Source organism: Procambarus clarkii, chromosome 85, assembly GCF_040958095.1.
Source record: "Procambarus clarkii isolate CNS0578487 chromosome 85, FALCON_Pclarkii_2.0, whole genome shotgun sequence".
Lineage (NCBI taxonomy): Eukaryota > Metazoa > Arthropoda > Malacostraca > Decapoda > Cambaridae > Procambarus > Procambarus clarkii.
In genome coordinates, this window is record NC_091234.1 from 7,290,667 (window position 1) to 7,310,060 (window position 19,394).

Genomic DNA, 19,394 nt, shown 5'->3' on the forward strand with positions numbered 1-19,394 from the left:
AAGCACCATACTGTCCCCCGAGCTTAGAGCGGCAGCTAAAAGCCTTCGTGAGAACAAGGAGATAGTTGTCAGGAGAGGTGACAAGTCGCCAATATATGTCATTCTTAAAAAAGACGAATATCTGGCGAAAATGAACATCATCCTCTCTGACCAAACTAAGTTCCAAAGGGTAACGAAGGACACTACAGCCGAATTAAAAGCAAAGGTCAACAAACTGATCGAAACTGTGAACGCCAAGAAATCCGGACTCCACCTGCCAAAGATCATTGGGGAATATAAACCTGGATATGCGTATGGAAATGTCAAGACGCACAAGCCTGGAAACCCACTTCGGCCAATCATTAGCCAGATACCCACACCCACGTACAGATTGGCGAAGCGACTCAACGGCCTGCTGACTCCTTATGTTCCTTGCGCCTTCAGCCTGAAGTCTCCAAAGGAATTTGTGGACTTACTGCGGGGCGCACGGGCCACAGGGATAAGAGCCTCGTTGGACGTAGAATCGCTGTTTACCAACGTACCTGTGGACGAGACAATCGGAATGATAGCCGACAGAGTGTATCGTGATCCAGCCTGTACTCCTCTTGACATGCCAGAAAGTATTCTGAGGAAACTACTCCAAGCTTGTACTAAAGAGGCACCCTTCTTGAGCCCGGATGGGCACATGTATAAGCAAGTAGATGGGGTCGCTATGGGTTCTCCCCTAGGTGTCCTGTTTGCAAACTTCTACATGGGTACCATCGAGCAAAAAGTCTTAGTCGACATGAACTTGAAACCGGCCATATACTGCAGGTATGTTGACGACATTTTTACACAGGTACCTGATGTCAGACATCTGCAGGAGCTGAAGGAGGCATTTGAGCAGAGTTCCGTGCTGCGTTTCACTTATGAGACGGAAAAGGATGGGAAGCTGCCTTTTCTAGATGTAACAGTCATGGAAAAGGGCGGAGGTTTCCACACTGCAGTCTACACAAAGGAAACAAACATAGGAATGTGCCTAAATGCCAACAGCGACTGCCCTGACAGGTACAAGAGGAGTGTTGTTAACGCATACGTCGACCGTGCTCTCAGCCACAGCTCAGAATGGAAGCAAGTCGACGAAGAACTCTGTAGGGTAAGGCAGGTTCTAGTCAATAACGGCTTCTCCAATGGTTTCATCGAAGACATCATAAGAAGGAAAGTGAAAAGCCATGCAACCTCCGAAGAGACAACTAACACAACACCTATACCCCCTATTAGACTATTTTACAGGAACTTCTTTTCCACAGCTCATAAAACAGAGGAAAGGGTCCTGAAAGATATTGTTAATAGAAACGTTATCCCTACAGACAAAAATCAGAGGATACAACTGACGATTTACTATAAAACCAGAAAAACGGCCAGCCTACTCATGAGAAACTCTCCAGACACGAAACAGAACGCTTTAAAAGAGACTAACGTCGTCTATGCCTTCAAATGCCCACTTGGGGACTGCAAGCTCCAAAAAACCCAGTATATAGGCAAGACAACAACATCTCTTTCTAGGCGTTTAACGATGCATAAACAACAGGGCTCCATTAAGGAACATATAATCTCTTCCCATAACCAAACCATCGCCAGAGAAATCCTAGTAAACAACACAGAAATCATCGATAGATACAGCGATAGCAGGCGGCTCGACGTTTGCGAGGCACTACACATCAAGAAGTCAACACCAGCAATCAACAGCCAATTATTGCACAACTATATTCTACCCACCTCAAGACTCCGCTCCAATATAGAAGCATCAAGAAATATGGACCAATAGGCTTTCTACAAACACTTCTATTCAATATCCATTGTTTCGTGTTCTGTCTTGTGTTGATACTTTTAATACCCTATTAATATCCTCTAATGCCACATCATCCTTCCCACCTTACTCAAATGTAATGCCACATCACCCTTCCCACCTCACTCAAATGTAGATATAAAATCAGGGAAACGCAAGTTCTAATCAGTTGTGTATTTGTGAAGTCTTTGAAAATGTAATAAGTTTTACGAAACGCGCCCGTGTCGCGTCAGACTAGAAATAAAAATGAATTTTGGAGAAGTGATTTTTGATTTACCTCCAACAGTGAAGCATAATGTACGAAAGATTGAGAAAATTCGTGTTAGAATTATTAATCTTACTTTTTCGGTCATATTTAATAAAATATATATATATATATATGAATCTCTTTATGCATATATCTATCTGCTCTATGCATATCTCTTTGTATGTCTTTCTGTTTCTTCCTGTCACTTTCTCTGTCTATCACCCTCTATTTCTTCCCTCTGTCTGTCGCTCCATCTCTGACTTACTGACTGTGAGTCTCTGTCTTTGAATTTCTCGGTCACTGTCTGTCTCTCTTTCTCCTATAAAAAAATATAATTGTCTAATGTGTGGGTGATCTCCTGTGAGAAACGCTGAAGAGGGGTGTGACATACAAAAAAAATAATAGTTTCCCCTTACTCTGATAGAGGGCTGAGGCTTGAGAAACTTTTAAAGCTGTGAAAGTATCGTCTGTTTTATGTGAGTATGGCCAAATTATTGACAGCAGGTCATTTTATGTTCATTTTCCAGAGATCATTGTAAAATGATGCATATTACTTTAAGAAAAAAGATTGCTCTGAACGTTTGTTTTAAAATTATTTAGCTGTGCAGATGGCGTGCACTGCCAAAAATCTTCGTAAGGGTCTGAATGTGGCCCTCACATGTTGTTACCTCTTCAATTCTGGCGACCCCAACCATCCAAGGCTCATTCTGTACACCAGACCATTTACTCTGCCAATTTTGGAAGAGGCTAGATCAAACCGTGTGGCCTTCAACGTAGAACAGACAAACAACCAGACAAACACACTGATATTCTCTCTTACAGTTTGGATTTTGTAGCATAACACATGTAATGTGCTGCATTAAAATAAAATTATTATTTTGAGTTTATATTTCTTATAAAAAAATTCATTATAAATAATGAACATTTATTGTTTCTTAGGCTGGGGAATTTAGACAGCCTTTGTGCTGTACATTGTACTGGAGAGGCACCCCAACGTTGCCAGGATCTGTCTGTCTGTCTCCGATCTGTACAGATATCTGTCCATCCACATATCTCTCACTTTATCTCTCCATCCACACATCTCAATTTATTTATCCATGAATCTACATTTCAATCCATCCATCTATCATGCATCTATACATCAATCTATTCCATCAACAATTAATGCATCCATCTAAGTATTTATTTATTCATCTATTCTTTCATCTCCTTATCTAGCAATCCATATATCCATCTATCTTTCTGTCCACCTGTACATCAATCTATTTGTCCATACATCTACTCTTCTGTCTATATATCTATTCTTATATCTAGCCGCCTTTCCCTATATCCATCCATCTACCCATCTACCTCTCAATCTATCAATCAATATATATCCATTGTTATGGAGCCGCCTCCTATTTCTCCCCAATGCCAGTGTTAAGAATGATATCAGCTTACCCTGCTGATTCCCTGAGGTGCCTTTTGGGAGTCTTCTGAGGAGTCTTTTGTTATATGAGGTACCGGATTGGTCACCTAATTAGAGAAAAATTTGTATTTATAAGTTTGTAGGAGAGGTGGGGGGGGGGTCGTGCCCCTGGTATATACAAAATGGCGACCCCTGCCTACAAAGCCGCTATTTTGCGGGCGACACCAGCCGGCTGGGGATTGGCTGGCCTAGGTTATGTGATGCGGCTGACCAATCAGTGTCCGCCGTGACATCACTGAGTGACATGGTTCGGCAGCTGGCGAATGGCGTCGGACAGAGCTCATCTGAATGTGGAGGTGCTGGAAAGAGATGGGGCAAATAATTTATAGTGATTAAAGGTTTTTTATAGAATTATTTATTTTATTAGAAAAATATTCTATTTTTCTCTAAGAACAACTAGTAAATACCTCTCCCCCTGCAGGAGAGGCCTTGTGTCCTCTACAGCAGGCCTCGTCAATTAGACTACGTAACAGCATCTTGTTTGGGGCAGACCCCCCACGTAGAATTACTACTCTACAAATGTGGACGGGTCCCAAGAACTGTACTGAAGAAAAATAAAGAGGTGAAATAGAGGATATACAAACTTTTTTATTGAAGAAAATAAAAATAAAATAAATCTATTACCAGAAAGTGAAAGTAATACTAACCAGGTCCTTCAAGGACTTCAATCTTCCCTGCGGGTGTTTTTTGAGAGACACCTTCCATTTCGTAGGAGGATGACAGTCTTCTGAGGGGGGGGGGGGGGGTTTGTTTGGGGGAGAGGGGTTTTAATAGGAGGCTACCCCCTTTGTTAGGTAGGTTGCCTAGCTAAAAAAAATATTCTCTACACCACCTATAACAACCAATCCCTATACCTCTACAAAATGTCCTAACACAATGATGTTTCATAGGAAAATATCGTCTCGCATAAGCAAGGGCTCGTTTATCATTTAATTTTAAAGTAACACTGGAAAATACATTATGTCAGTAATGTACTATTGAAGGCAAGCCCACATGACTTATCCTATGTACAAACAAGGCACAATATAACCCGCAAGCAAGAGTAAAATCACTCTGGGGTCTGTAGCGCATTCCAAACACCTTTCTTATTTTGTTAGTTTTAATAAATTCATTGAAATGATGGTTGTAAGTAACCGGCAACATTACATAACTATCAAAAGAAATACATCCGATGTTTAACTTTATCAACATAAATATCTACCCAATGCCCAATAGTTATTCTGCTGTATGATGGTAAAATATTTGTTATGAAGACAGTAGGTTTTCTTGAAGAGATATTTATATGTTCTATCTCGTCAGCATTATAACAACCTAGGTAGAGTACTCGATCCCCTAGATTATTTTTTAAATTTATATTTATATCATAACTATTCATTATGTTTTTAAGCTCGCACGGCACATAGAACAGTTCTCTGTCCATCGATGGATAGCACCCCAGTCGTTTCTGCAAACAGTAAAACCAGTCTGTTATATGTAACACCGATGCCAAATTCAAGCTCCATACGCAAGTTGCCAGATTTCTCCACAGGGAGGGAATCCTTCCTTTGAATGGTGGTTAAGTCAAAGGCGAATATTGATCTTCCCTTATTGAAAGAGTCATAGGCCAGTAGTGAATCACGCTCTAAGCCTAATGTCTTCAAAGTTTCGTAATAAAGGAGGGAATAATGGTTGTTGAAATCGCCACCAATTCGGTAAATTGCATTATTGTTCAAATACATTGCAATACTTTTCAGCTTTGCATTTTCAAAATATAATCCATTACCTTGGTGAAGACCGTCATAATAATTCATTGGCACGATGACCATATATATCTTGTGTGGAATTACTTGTGCCCAAGGCTTATCAATTAAGAGACTAGTTTGATTCCCTGCTAGGACATATGTTTTAGAAATGGTTCTATTGAATGTATAGCTTATAGGGTCGGGGGATGCTAACAGGGAGCTGTTTAAGGCTTGGTAAGCACTTGGGTAGGGGAACACTCACGTTACCCATAACTTAGCATAATCCATATACAAACGATACTTAGAGCCATCGTCCACGCTTGTATTTAGGACCCAAGCGTGAGGAGAGAGTGTATTTAGGACTCCAATCTTAGAGTCGCACATCTATATTATCTAATATGTATTGGTCTAAGGATGATATATCCAATAGGAGGGGGAAACACATCGACAAACCTTTACTATTTAAATCAACCATAAATTTTTTATCCTTGGTGGTTGCTCCAGTAAAATTAGTATTAGTAAATTCGTTAGTGATTATACCATCATCATCTCTCCAGTCCCTGCAAAAGCCTCCAATTCTCCCCAAGGAAGACATTTTTGATGGAGGCATGGAGGTTATTAATTTAATAAAAGACCAATAATTAAAATTAGTATTTGTTTCAACTACCTGTTCCCCTAAAAAAACCTAAACACCTTTAAACATGGTGTTTGACAACCCATTCACAAATTCCACATAGTCATCCTCTTCCAATTTTGTGGTATCGTCATCTTTCGTTAAAGATACTTTAAAATCTATAACAATATTAGCTAGATCTAAGAAGGCACCCTGGGTTCCAGGGATGCGGAATTCTAAGTAATTATCCCGCAAACGTTGATTAATGGGGAGGTTGACAGGAAGAATGTCTATTTGCTGCGTAGAGGCAATTGAACGTATTCTGTTACTTCTAGGAAATTGGTCAATAATACTAGAGCTATAATATTTTAGTGGTATTTTCACCCCAGCCCCGCTAGCTGCTGCCATGATCCCCCCCCCCCCCCAAAAAAAAAGTTGAAGTATGACTGCTTACGTTAGCGAAAACACGTCATTTTTATACCCATGACCTCGTTTACATTTTTTATTTTTATTTATACGCCTAGAGAGTCTTTTAATTCCCACCCCCCCGTTATCAATTTCTTCCCCACAGTCTTAAGAGCATCAATACCGTGAGTTCTCAGAGCACTCTTCACATCCCGTTTACTACTGGTTAAATCACCAAGCACATTTTTCCCAAAATCGATAGCACTCGGTGTTACAGCTTTCATGAAAAATGGTATGGCTCGTCGAGCAATTCCAGCCAAGGTTCCAAAGAAACCACCACCAGATCTGAGATAAGGTGCTTGGAATGTGCGTATGTCATTCATCGCTTCCCCTCTCATCCCGTGTCTCCTAGGGGGAGGAGCGAATATCTCCCTGAATTCTTTTTGAGAAGGCAGATGGAATGGTATACACATAATGAGGTCTCTTCCTATAATAACCTAAGTCGTGGGTAAACACTTCTTTATATATATTATATATTGCTATACTTTAGGGCGGATATGTAAGACTGCCGTAACCGATCTCCCATCTTCAAAACTAGCCATTCGCCCAAACTGATCTGTTATTTTAATACTTACTTTCTCCAACGTGTTAGTGTTTAACGTTTTGTACACTAGAGAGTGAGCCCCTCTAGAATATGAGTCATGATAATTGATTGCATCTAAGATATTTACAATCTGCCCTCCGTATCGTTCCGACTCGATGGCGTCTCTATAAATGAGTAAATAGTCACAACCTCCGTTATTGTCTGGGGGGGGATGAGGCCACAACCTTGGAGGCTGTTGTAATGTCATCTGTTTTTGCCCGATAAATGGTGTATTTGCGACTGCGGTCAAAACCAAGTACTTTAGTTATTCTGTGTTTAAATTGAAAGCTGAGAGAATTTAACGAGCCAGTACTTCCACTGTTAAGAGTTGAAGCTAGTAATACCCTCTCTAAAGATTGGTCATAGGTGATGATTGGTTCTTTATCTGAGAAGTATATTTTGAAATCATCCCTAAAACTAAGCTTCATGTCGGTGGTTATTTGCCGACTAAGCACGTCTGTAATGAATTTGATGTTTCTTGATAATATGTTGGTTTTTGGCTGGAAGGTATATATTAAGTGTTCTGGATTCTTAGAAAGAGTTCCACATTTAAAAGTGGCATAGATATCTATGCCAAACTCTTCCTCATTATTGATGATGGCATTAATTCGCCTGGGTAGGAGTATGTTGACTAAAGCCACTTCATGTTTTATGGAAGGGTTTAAATATAGTGTGGGGATGGTGTTTATAAATGCTGAACTCGTGTTGTTGTATATATCTCCTTGAGTGAGACTGGTAAGATATGTCCCGTTATGTACTGTTTGGGCAATATACAGGGGAGGGGTTTTTGTAAAAAGGGGAAAATAAACAACATTACTTATATTTTATTTTATTAAACTACTTAAAGAACTACAACATGTGAAGATTCCCTCATCAAATCACCTTTTTTGTTTTTAAAGAATAGTGATTAACCACACCCCCTGCTACTACTACTACTACTGGTGCTGGCTACTGCTGCCGCTGCTGCTACCGCCACTGCTGCTTCCGCCGGAGCTACCGTCGCTGCTGCTGCTGTTGCCACTACCACAACTTCTTTCCTGGGGTGGTGGTTACAGGTTTCGTTGTATTTTCGGGGGGTAGGATAACAGGAATATTTCCTGTGACTCACCATAGAGGATGGAGTCGATACGACGATTCGCCTCCGTTTTGAAGTCTAGGAGGGGTTCAATCCGACGTTTGACTGAGGTTGATGCTGTGGGAGGTGGTGGAGGGGTGGCGGTGTTGGTGGTGAAGCTGGAAGTGTATTCTTGTAGCTATCTCTTCTTCCTGGGTGTGGCTGGCAGTGCTGGAGGTGTAGAACGAGAAGAGGTTCTTGGGGTGGTACCACCCTCTCCCACCACGGTGTCGAGGGTGATAGTAAAACTATAACCACTGGGGTTGTCGAACGGGAGGGGCTCCACTAATGGGGTAACAGCAGCGGGTCGTTTGAGGATGACCAACTCTTTGTTGAGTTTGGCTAGTTCTTGATGAAGAGAGAGCAGCATGGGTCCAATGTCCTTGTGCCAGTTGTCCATACCATTGCGGGAAGCCCCTAAGCCGTGGGGTACCACTAGCTGAGACATGGTTGGGGTTCTCACCATTAGATTGCCCACCTTTGTTAGTGCCATCCTGATCCAATATCGCCGGTTTTTGGATGTATCCAGGGTGACGTTAGAGACGTAGTGAGTGTCGGCGGAAGTCTGAACTTGTGCCTGGGCTATTGGATTTGACTCGAAGGGGGCTCCTGCCCCGAATGCTGAAATCAGGGCCACAAATGTCGGCCTGGAGTAAAGGACGGGCTCCTCTATGAGATCTTGTCCTTCAGAGGGGAGTGTGGCTATCTTCATATCATTCTCCCCTGTGGTAGCCCGACAACAAATTATTGCCCTATTGACATTTCCCAGCCCAACACGTTCCACACGAACGTAGGGGTAGGTTTTCCAGATGACAGAGGCTAGCCCATAGGGACGCACAACGGCAGCCAGTAACTCATAGACGATGACATCGCCTACCCCAAAGGTCTGGGAGTCAGTGACATCGTCACCAATGGTCTTGATACTCGCCAGCGACATGGCGAGAGGGTGGCTTTGAGGAGCGTGTCCACAACTGTAGTATAGTGTTCCAGGAGCAGCGGTGGGGGACCTTTAAATACACCTGTGGCCCACCTGGGGGGGGGGGAGAGGGATGAAGGGGTGTGGGGTAGAGGTCACCTTATGAGCCCATAGACACTCCGGCCAGACTCAAAGGCTGTAATCATGTCCCGATGATGGAAGGTTAATTTTTCCATTCGCCAAATCTCTGGCTGGATCTCCTGAGATGAATACTCTTCATAACTTTTCACCGTCTCACCAAATGACTTAAAAAACCGTTCTGGGGGAGCACTCAACACGAGACGGTCATAACAATCCCATAAGACATATATCAATCTACTTTTGTGTTCGACAAACTTGTAGTAACGATGAGTAGCAACAAAACGCTTCAATACGGGAGATTTTTCTTTCTCCTCTACTGCTGGAGGGGATGAAGAAGCTCGCTCCATGGTGGATACACAACTGATTATAATGACGTTTAAGATGTGGTTCATATAGGTTTTTCAATACGGTTCCCAATGGGGTCTCCTATGGATACCCCTCGCCCCCTTTTAACTGTGATCTGGCGCAAGAATTACGTATAAAGGATGGGTCTATGCCAGCCACCTTAAGTAAAATCCTTACATCTGCCTTCTCAGCTGTCCTAAATTGTCCTTGGCTTGGGTTTTGGGGTGTGGTGGTGGTGGCTTTGTGGCGAGTGGGCCCAGCAACAGCTAGCCGCATCTCAGGCGGTAGAATGGAATGTATCCTTTTTTTTTTATTTGTTTTTTTAAAGGGCGATGGTCGCACCTGCGCTACGTTTTTTGTTGAAAGAACCCCGCGGCGGCGGGCACCTGCACGGAGACGGCGGGCGCAGCAGGGGGTGGCCAAAGTCTTTTAAAGGTTGTCTGACCAGTCCCCCCCATCTGGTAGGACTATGACGTTCAAAGGAGCTACCGTGGCAACACCGCCCACAAGTTGTTGCTGTTGCCGAGGGTGTAGGAGGAGTGTCCACTCCCCCCACTCCATCATCACCACTGGCAGAGTCACATCCAGTGGTGATGATGCTTACAGCTACCACAAACATTATTTGCCGAATTGTCCCATTTGCTTTCGTTTTTTAAAGAGAAGGACTTACTTCCACTTCTACCACTGGTGGAAGAGGGTGGAGCCACCTCATTAAGAGGCGATGGAGTACTCTCGTTTTTAATAAATAAATATTTTTCAGCAACGACTCGTGGTACTACGCAATATTCTTTCACCAATTTTTTTCTCTTCTTACGTAATTACTTTATTAGAGAGGAAATTAACGATACAGCCAAAGGTAACAGAGCTGCCAATTTAGCTCCTCCTCGCCTAGAAGATAGAATATTCTTCTTTTTGTACAATGGAGTTTTCTTACGTGCTACAGAGCGAATCTCATTCTGATACCTCTGTAGTCCATTAATTATCTGAGGTTGAACTGGGATGTTTAGTTTCAGAAAATTGGCAAAAATTTCACAAATTGATTCAATTTCCTGCCGTTTTAAAGCCTTGATTAGTTTATTCCACTTCTTGGGTGATAAATTGTTTAATAAAAATAACAGTTGATGGTGTTTCTCTACGAGAGAGTCCTGATGAACTGTCATTTTTTTTTAAATTTGACGATGTCTTGAGCTTTAATCCAGCAATTGCTAGATTCTGGGTACCCTCTCCATTTGACGAAATATTCTCTGTGTCCTTTCAGTGTCTTCCTAGTCTGTAATATCGTTATGGGAAAATAGTCTGGAAGGGATGTTGGAATCAATTCTTGCTCATAAAACATACCACTGATCGGCTCGTTGGTTAAATCTTTGATTTTATAGGTTGGGACTGGTTGTGTTCTGTCGATATGTGACACTTGAAATATTTCTTCTGTATTTTGGAGGCCCAAAGCCCTTGTGAAATATATTCCTCCGCTTTGCCAGTCATACATACTGCCCAACCTGCAGTTGTGGACTGATGGGAGTTATGGGGTGGTCATTGTTTATATACATGACCTTAAACTGTCTTCATATATCTTCAATGTTTTGCAACTTATGAATGGCATGTGGGGTATTTTTTAGTATTCTGTGGAAAATGTGGTTGTAAACGTCCACGACTTTTGGGAGGATGTGAATGTATTGTAATGAATTAGTTTGGGTCATATAATGATACACTTTATATTTTAAAGTTTTAATGGCACGCTCCACTATACTAGATTTCATTTCCGAAAATACACTATATAATTTAATATTTTTCTTATTCAAATAATTTTGAACTGTCCTGTTGTAAAATTCTCTACCTCGGTTGGCGAATATTCGTCTTACCCCGTGAAACTAAGAGGTTACCTCTAACATCTTCTTTAGAGCAGCTACCACATCAGTTGAATTTTTTGTTTTTAAAGTTTGAGTCTGCATTAGGCGAGAATAAACATCGACACAAATCAAAATATATTTAACGCCACTATTGCATTTTTGTAAACTACAAAAGTCTCCCAAATCACAGGCAATTATGGTGCGGGGCTTAGGAGCTAATATTTTCTGTCGAGGAAACCTAACTAAATTTCTTCTATGTAAGGTATAAGATTGCTCCCCACGAAGAAATTCCCTCACATCTGCAATACTGATGCTGGTGCGTTTAAGTCTGGCGGCCTTATACAATTTTTGAATTGATCCTGTGAAACCTCCCAAGCTAGAAATGTCATTATAGATGGTGGTAAGAATTGACCGTTTCTGCGTCGTTAAAGGCTTTTTTTGTTCACATTTGATAAACAATTTCACACTGGTCTTCATTGACAATGCTCATTCGTAGTTGTAATGTCTCAGGATCTGTCAGATCGACCAATAAATAGCCATACTCTCTCTGGGATATTGCCCGACGGTATATTTCAACAAAATTATTAATAGTTTTTCTCCCATATAACTAACCGCTTAAAATTTCAAGTTGGGTTATGTCTCTCTGCTTCATTAATATATAATGGGTACAATTCAGAGTTATTGTCCTAGCATATTTCTCCTAGGGAAACAAATTTTGACTAATTAAAATTACTGAAATATTATCGTGTCTCCCTCGGGTGAAGATATTGGCTATAATTGGACTCTGTATGGCTTCCAGGTATAAGTCATCAATTGTATACAAAACTGACTCATTTGAAAAAGGATTCTTATACTCTAAAGGGTTAATCAACCCTTGGGAGAGTGTAACCTTGTTTCACAAAATGGGGTCGTTTGAAAGAGAATGTTCAGTATTATTTGCAGTTGACACTATAATTTTTGAGAATTTCCTGTGGTATTTAACACATAAATTTACCACCAGACTAGTTTTCCCAGAATTGCTAAATCCAGCTACAAATATTCTTGCCGGTTGATGAAAAATATTAAGTTAGTCGACTGTGGCAGAAGTACACTCCTCCATATTTTTCTTATATTTTCCATATTATATATATATATATATATATATATATATATATATATATATATATATATATATATATATATATATATATATATATATATATATATATATATATATATATATATATATATATATGTTATGGCCCTCTCGGGTCACAACCGGGTTCTTTCTCTGATGTTGTTAGAGGTAGGGTATCCGGCCCCAAGCTAGTAGTGGCTTTCAAGGGATGTGATCCGTAACGCAAGTAAATTAAAGGGGAAGGGAAATAAAGGCAAAAACTTAATAATATAATTATTACCGTCACCATAAATAATATATAAAAGGTTACCCTGGGGAGGGGGGTTAAACACTATTATATACAACGTAGTCTTCCTCTGAAGACTCTGGACGTTCACGGTGCTCAACAAGGCTAAACTCTTAGTCCTCTTGTGGCCTTATGATGTATCCTTCAATTCTCTTGAGTCTACCCTGGCCACTGGCCAGCCAAATCACAGTTCCACTGGGGGCACCGTCGTGGAGGCCGTCAACCACAAATCCAGCCGGTAGCTGGCAGGTTCCAATCAGCAACGCTGGTTAGGCTACTCCACGATCGATACTAAGGTCGCGAGCCCTAGTCAGGAGCCTCGTGTGATCCCACAGGTCACTCTCCTTTCCACAACACCCCAGTGGTTAAGCGTCTCCACCAGTCAGTCCCGGGTATGACAATCCCTCAACTGCCACTTCACAGGCAGGCTAACACCACAGTGTTCATCCGGGGGGGGGGGGGGCGACTCACAGCTGTTGCAGCAAATACTTGGAGACAAGACAGCTGCCTTGGGTAGACTGATCCAACTTCCATTACAGCAGTCCCATGTCGACTCTGTAATCAGACACGTCATCAGTAATAGGGACACACTAGGGCACCTTACTTACAGGCTTAGACACAAACGCCCGCCTATCCATTCCATAGATGGCGTTGCTGTCTAAGCGTCACCTCACCAGAGGTCAGCAGCGGCTGTGTTATGAGCTGATCAGGATGGGAAACTAGCCCTTGTGGCCAGTATATCTCGTCCTCACTAGGTGGCGTCGTCCATTTGGAGGGGGTTTCGGGAGCTGACCCACAGATGGCGCGGTCGTCACTGCTCCGTGCTTGGACGCTGGGCTCGGGTCCGTAACAATATATATATATATATATATATATATATATATATATATATATATATATATATATATATATATATATATATATATATATATATATATATATATATATGAGAGAGTGTGAGTGTGTGAGTGAGAGTGTCAGTGAGTATGTGTGTGTGTGTGTGTGTGTGTGTGTGTGTGTGTGTGTGTGTGTGTGTGAGTGTGTGTGTGTGAGTGTGTAAGTGTGTATTCACTCCCCAAGGAGCGCCACCCTCCTCAGGACAAAGACAGTCCTACCTGGTTTTTGGGGGGACTCCCATTGAGATGACCTCCAGACGAGAGAAAAAAAGTTCTCTAAAGCAACTCTAATCCTTCTCTTTCATACAAGAGCTGTGAGATGTTGCATGTATTGTGTATTCACTCTCAAAAGGAGCGCTACCCTCCTAAGACCATAGACAGCCTACCTGGTTTTTTTTTGCAGAACTCCCCTTAGAGATGACATCCAGACGAGAAAAAAGTTCCCCATAGCAACCCTAACCCTAACATGAAGGGAGGGGAGTCTGTGAGGTGTTGCATGTGGCAACGCTGCCTCCCACTTGATCATCAAATATAAGGATGCCACACACCCCTCCTTCGTCGTATTATACAGTTAGTGTCGAAAACTTCAACTCTCCATCCCAGTCTAGCCTAAGATGTAAGTAAATAAATATCTATTTCATATGGGGGGCTATAAATATATTGTGATGGAAAAAAGAAGTGTAGGTGTTCGGCAGTCCTCCCAATGGCTGGTGTCAATGCCTATCACATTTAAAAAAAAAAAAAAAGATGACTGCATAGCTGTTGTGTCCTGTGGCAAAGAAAGGCAAAACAAACAAAACAAATAGTATGAACAATGAAACCTTAATTAAATTGAAAACAAATATGAATTAGACAATTCCTTTGCTATGTACAGTGCAAACAAACAAGATTATAATGTCAAAAATTAACAGAAAATAAAATATTGGTAACGTTACTCTAAAATGGATAAAGACAAAAATGAATTAACAGGTGCTGAGAATAAAGTGCTGGCTGAAAACATCCATCAATAAACAGAGCATTTATCAAATAGGGTTGTCAGCTTTAGAGCACAAGGATATTCTGAATCCAATGGCTGGTGCATGCTCCGTCATCGGGTATGTAGATGGCGCTGAAGTGCAGAGGTGCAGATGTCGATTCACCAATCAGAAGCGGGCTGGCTTGAAGTGGTGGTTTGGTGATCGACGAAGGGGGAGGGGTGTCGTGACGCTGAGCCCCGGTTCATTCCGAACACAGCAATTACACAACACATAACACCTTGCCTCAGCAACCGTTACTACCACCGGGTACTCCTACACACACCAGACCCTTGAGGCGTACCACTAGGTTTGTACTGGAACACAATGAGTGAACATATGTAAGGTATTTAAAGGCCGTCGGGTTTTGTCATTTAATTACAAAGAATAGACTCTGACAAATAATAACATATTAACATACTCTATTAGGTAAATACACTTCCAATACCCATAAACCACTTGACCACCGCGGTCACCACTTGCACTCGTAACTTCTGCCTAAGTCCCTAATACGGAATGATTACTACAACGCTCCACACCCGGTTAGTCTTTCAACCAATACTCACATACTGCAGACTTAACTTCGTCACTAAGATCACATCAGGTTCTCGCATAGCTGTCTGCTACACTTCGCTGCTGCCACAACGGAGATCCAGAGGACTTCTCAGTTCAACTCCCACAATCAGACTGACTTTAGGGGGCATTAGATAGGGTTCATAAAAGTTGATCTAGTGCAATGAAAATTTATTGACGTGTTACACGTGAAGAGCGCTGCAAGTGGTCCAAGTTTCAGCATCGCAGCCTAAATAGAGAGGGAGAAAAAAAAAAAAAAATTTAACCATTTTTTACATGTTTTAAAGTTGATATAACAAATACAAATATCAACTGAAATTATTTCTATGATACTCAGCTATCACAATACTATATAATAAAGGTTGTCTAGTGGCATTATTATCCCAAACCTATTTAGTGCAATAATACAAATTTTCAAAGTTCACCCAAAAAATTATGCAACAAAATGATGTTTATAAATATATATAAAATCAATAAATGATCTTAGGGGAAATATATAACTTGGGTTTTTAGAGGCACAGACTCTACATATAATGTGAAAGTTCCATGTAAATTGAATAATAAATAAAAAAGTTATTCAACCATATAGTTGCAAATTAGTTACCTGTAAAAAATCAAGGTCAAAGTTCAGCCACCTTTGGCTGAGGTTGATGAACGACCAATTTCAATCAAAATTACCACCCTTGTAGATTGGCATTCCTTCAGTAAGGTGTGTAAGTTCCATGAAGATCGCCTGATAAAAAAAAAAAAAAAATTATTAAAAAAAAATAAAAAAAAAATAAAAAATAAAAAAAAAATAAAAAAAAGACAGCAGCTTTATATTTACAATTATTTATGATGTAGTATCAAGATATAAAAAAATAATACATACTAACCTAATATAATTGGTCTGAAATATGCAACATCTTGCAACATCAAGAGGGAGAACGTCTTGAGTTGCAGGTCTAAGATCTTGAGTGGCAGGTGCCGCAGGTGGTGTGGCAGGTGCCGCAGGTGGTGTGGCAGGTGCAGCAGGAGGTGTGGCAGGTGCCACAGAGGTGTGGCAGGTGCCACAGGAGGTGTGGGTGCCTGGGAGTGAGGCGAGGTAGTGTTTTGTGGGGCGGGCTGCCCTCTCTCTTCACTCAAGAGAACTCTTGTTTTGCCTCAGTGTGGCTTTACGCTCCTTCTTTACTTGGCTAACGCGTAGAGCTCTTGCCTTTAGAGCTTTCTTCTTGTCCGATACTATATCCATTGTGCAGTATATGCAAGAAAATACGATCTGTGAGAGCGCGTCAGTCATACGACCGCCCGCACAGGCACAGATGGGGTGACTGAGCCAGTAATCGGCTTATGGTCCCTCCCTCTCACACAAGACAGTTGCCAGCGACTGTGTTTATAATTTGTATATGCATAACAAGATATTTTCCACTATATTGCGAAATACTAGACGCTTACAATGTATGACGCATCACCCTACGGCGCACCCGAGCCGCGAGGACCAGATTTCGGACAATTGCGGCTGGAAAATTTACTCTAATTACGTTATTTATTATCATAACATTAAACGGTTTGCACCACGGTGTTGCCAGAACGTTGTAGTATTTTTATAAATTTGTCGTGTTTGGCCGAATTTTTTCGGCCAAACAATGATAAAGCCCCCTTTAGCCAACCATGGCCTCAAACATTTCACCACGCCTCTCAAGGAAGGTATTATCCGATTAACCTTATCCCTAGAAGCCTGAGTCCTCTTTCCAGGAATTATTAATTTGGCTAAGCAGCTGCGGTCTTAATCCCTTGACCTTTCTTAGATATGTGATCCATAGTCTGTCTACTTAACATGTACTTCCAATCATCATTCGTTAAGTGTTGTAGTAATGATCCTCTAGCTAATAATCCCTCCTATCTTGTGGATTACAACAGGGGGGAGGTGGAGAGCAAGTGCGATGAAACGTTTTGGCCTGGCAAAACGTATCTGACTCAATACATATCACACTTGCTTGTAGTATAGAGATGTTGTAGATGTACTGAAGTAACATTATGATAGAAAAGAGCAGGCCAAATCTCTCTTAAAGGAGATTATCGTAACAGCTCTCCCCCGAAGCCTCCTCTTACGGGTTAAGTTACTTCAGTGGCTGGTGTAGAAGTAGGAGTAGTTGTCTTTAACTCGTATACTCTGGAGAGGGCGTCGGCTATGATGTTGTCTGAACCTTTGATGTAGAAGATCGCCAGATTAAAATTCTGCAAGTACAGAGCCCAGCGTAGAAGACGTTCATTGCTGAATTGGGCCTCTTGTAGGAACCTTAGGGGATTGTGGTCCAAGTAGATGGTGATAGACCGATTTCCCTGTAGGTAAGGTTCGAAATGTTGCAGAATCAGGACGATGGAGAGGAGTTCCTTTTCTATAGTGCTGTAGTTCGTTTGATAGGGGCTTCAACTTGTAGATGTAGTAGCTAACAGGAAGAACCTCTGTGCCTCTTTATTGTTGGATTAGGACGCCCCCGATGCCGGTACCACTGGCGTCAACATTGATGATGAAGGGCTTCGTAATATCTTTGGGAAAGGTGGATTTGCCCAAGTTGATGGTAAGGCCGGCTGTGAGGAGCTTGGAGAACAGTCGTTGCAGCTGGAACAGATGTTCGCTCCAGGTGTTAGTTGCCACAACGATGTCGTCCAAATAGGCGTATCTTGAGATGATTTTGGGGCTTTAGTGTCCCCGCGGCCCGGTCCTCGACCAGGCCTCCACCCCCAGGAAGCAGCCCGTGACAGCTGACTAACACCCAGGTACCTATTTACTGCTAGGTAACAGGGGCATTCAGGGTGAAAGAAACTTTGCCCATTTGTTTCTGCCTCGTGCGGGAATCGAACCCGCGCCACAGAATTACGAGTCCTGCGCGCTATCCACCAGGCTACATGGCCCCACCAGGCTACGATTACACCTACGAGGCGTACGTGTAATCTAGGTTGTACATGACGCGGTTGACAGCTCGCTGGAAGGTGGCCGGGGCGTTACACAGTCCAAAAGGAAGGCGTTCATATCTGTATAGGCCAAAAGGAGTGGTGAAGGCAGATATTTCCTTAGCTCTCTCTGTCAGGCTGATTTGGTAAAAGCCCTTTAACAAATCAATTTGGGATAAATAATTGGCATTGCCTACTGTGTCAAGGATATCATCTATACGTGGTAAAGGATAAGCATCCTTGACGGTCACAAGGTTTAGTTTCCTGTAATCAGTACAAAGGCGTACTTTACCGTGCGGTTTCGGCACCAAGATACAGGGTGAGGCAAAAGGGGACTCACAAGGGGTGGCCAGCCCATGATCCAGAAGGTACTGTACTTCAGCACGCATAACTTCCTTTTCGTACAGACTGATACGGTAGAAGGGTTGACGAATCGGCCTGGTAACAGGAACCAGCTGGATGTCGTGCTGAACCACGTCATACTCCTGGGGATCATCGCTGAACAACTTCTAATGTTCTTGAAGAACTTTGTTGAAAGGAACACTATTACCGTCCTGTAAATATTTAGGAAGATCATTAAAGATTTACGAGTTGGAAGGCACTGACTCAGTGTCAGTGCTTTCCGGAGGAGAAGCAGGGAAGGTCTCACTGTGGAGGTATGGATCTTTGAAGGTGGAGAGTGATATTAGCACAGTGGGGGGTATACTATTATACTCCTTTAGAAGATTGACGTGGCACAACTGGGTCCTCCGCCGCCTATCTGGAGTCTCAAGAACGTAGTTGTGGTTGTTTCTGCACTCCTTGATGCAGTAGGGTCCTGAAAACTTATTTTGCAATGGAGAACCTGGGATCGGAAAATATGCCAACACGAAGTCTCCTGGTTTAAATTTCCTGATTTTGCTGCGTTGGTCAAAATGAGTCTTCATCCTATCTTGAGCTTTTAATAGATTGTCATTAGCAAATTTACGTACTCTCTCTAGAATGTGTTTTAAGTTTTGAAGAAACTAGGTCACATTCCGAGGGTCACTGAAGGTTGGCATTACATAGAGAGTCTTTAAAAGCTTTAAGAGGAGTACGGCAATTACGTCCGTACAGCATCTCATAAGGAGATACTCCTAGAGACTCATTTGGGAGACTTCTGAAAATGCACATAATGATGTCAAGTTGTTTATCCCAGTCTTTCATGGTTTCATTGCAAAATTTCTTTAGGAGTGATTTAATCGTTTGGTGACTACGTTCAAGAGAACCCTGTGAAGCAAGATGATAGGGGCTGGACAAAACCTGAGTGATGTTGAACTCTTCCAATGT

General features: G+C 41.9%; 1 long non-coding RNA gene across 1 annotated transcript; it reads right to left on the reverse strand.

Moving 5' to 3' along the window:
* Nucleotides 1-15,283: 15,283 nt before the first annotated feature.
* LOC138358628 (uncharacterized) lies at nucleotides 15,284-16,448 on the reverse strand. The gene is made up of 3 exons (XR_011225498.1): nucleotides 16,028-16,448; nucleotides 15,757-15,885; nucleotides 15,284-15,381 (listed from the first exon to the last, which is right to left on the reverse strand). It is a non-coding gene; the product is annotated as an uncharacterized lncRNA (long non-coding RNA).
* Between the last annotated feature and the right edge of the window lie 2,946 nt (nucleotides 16,449-19,394).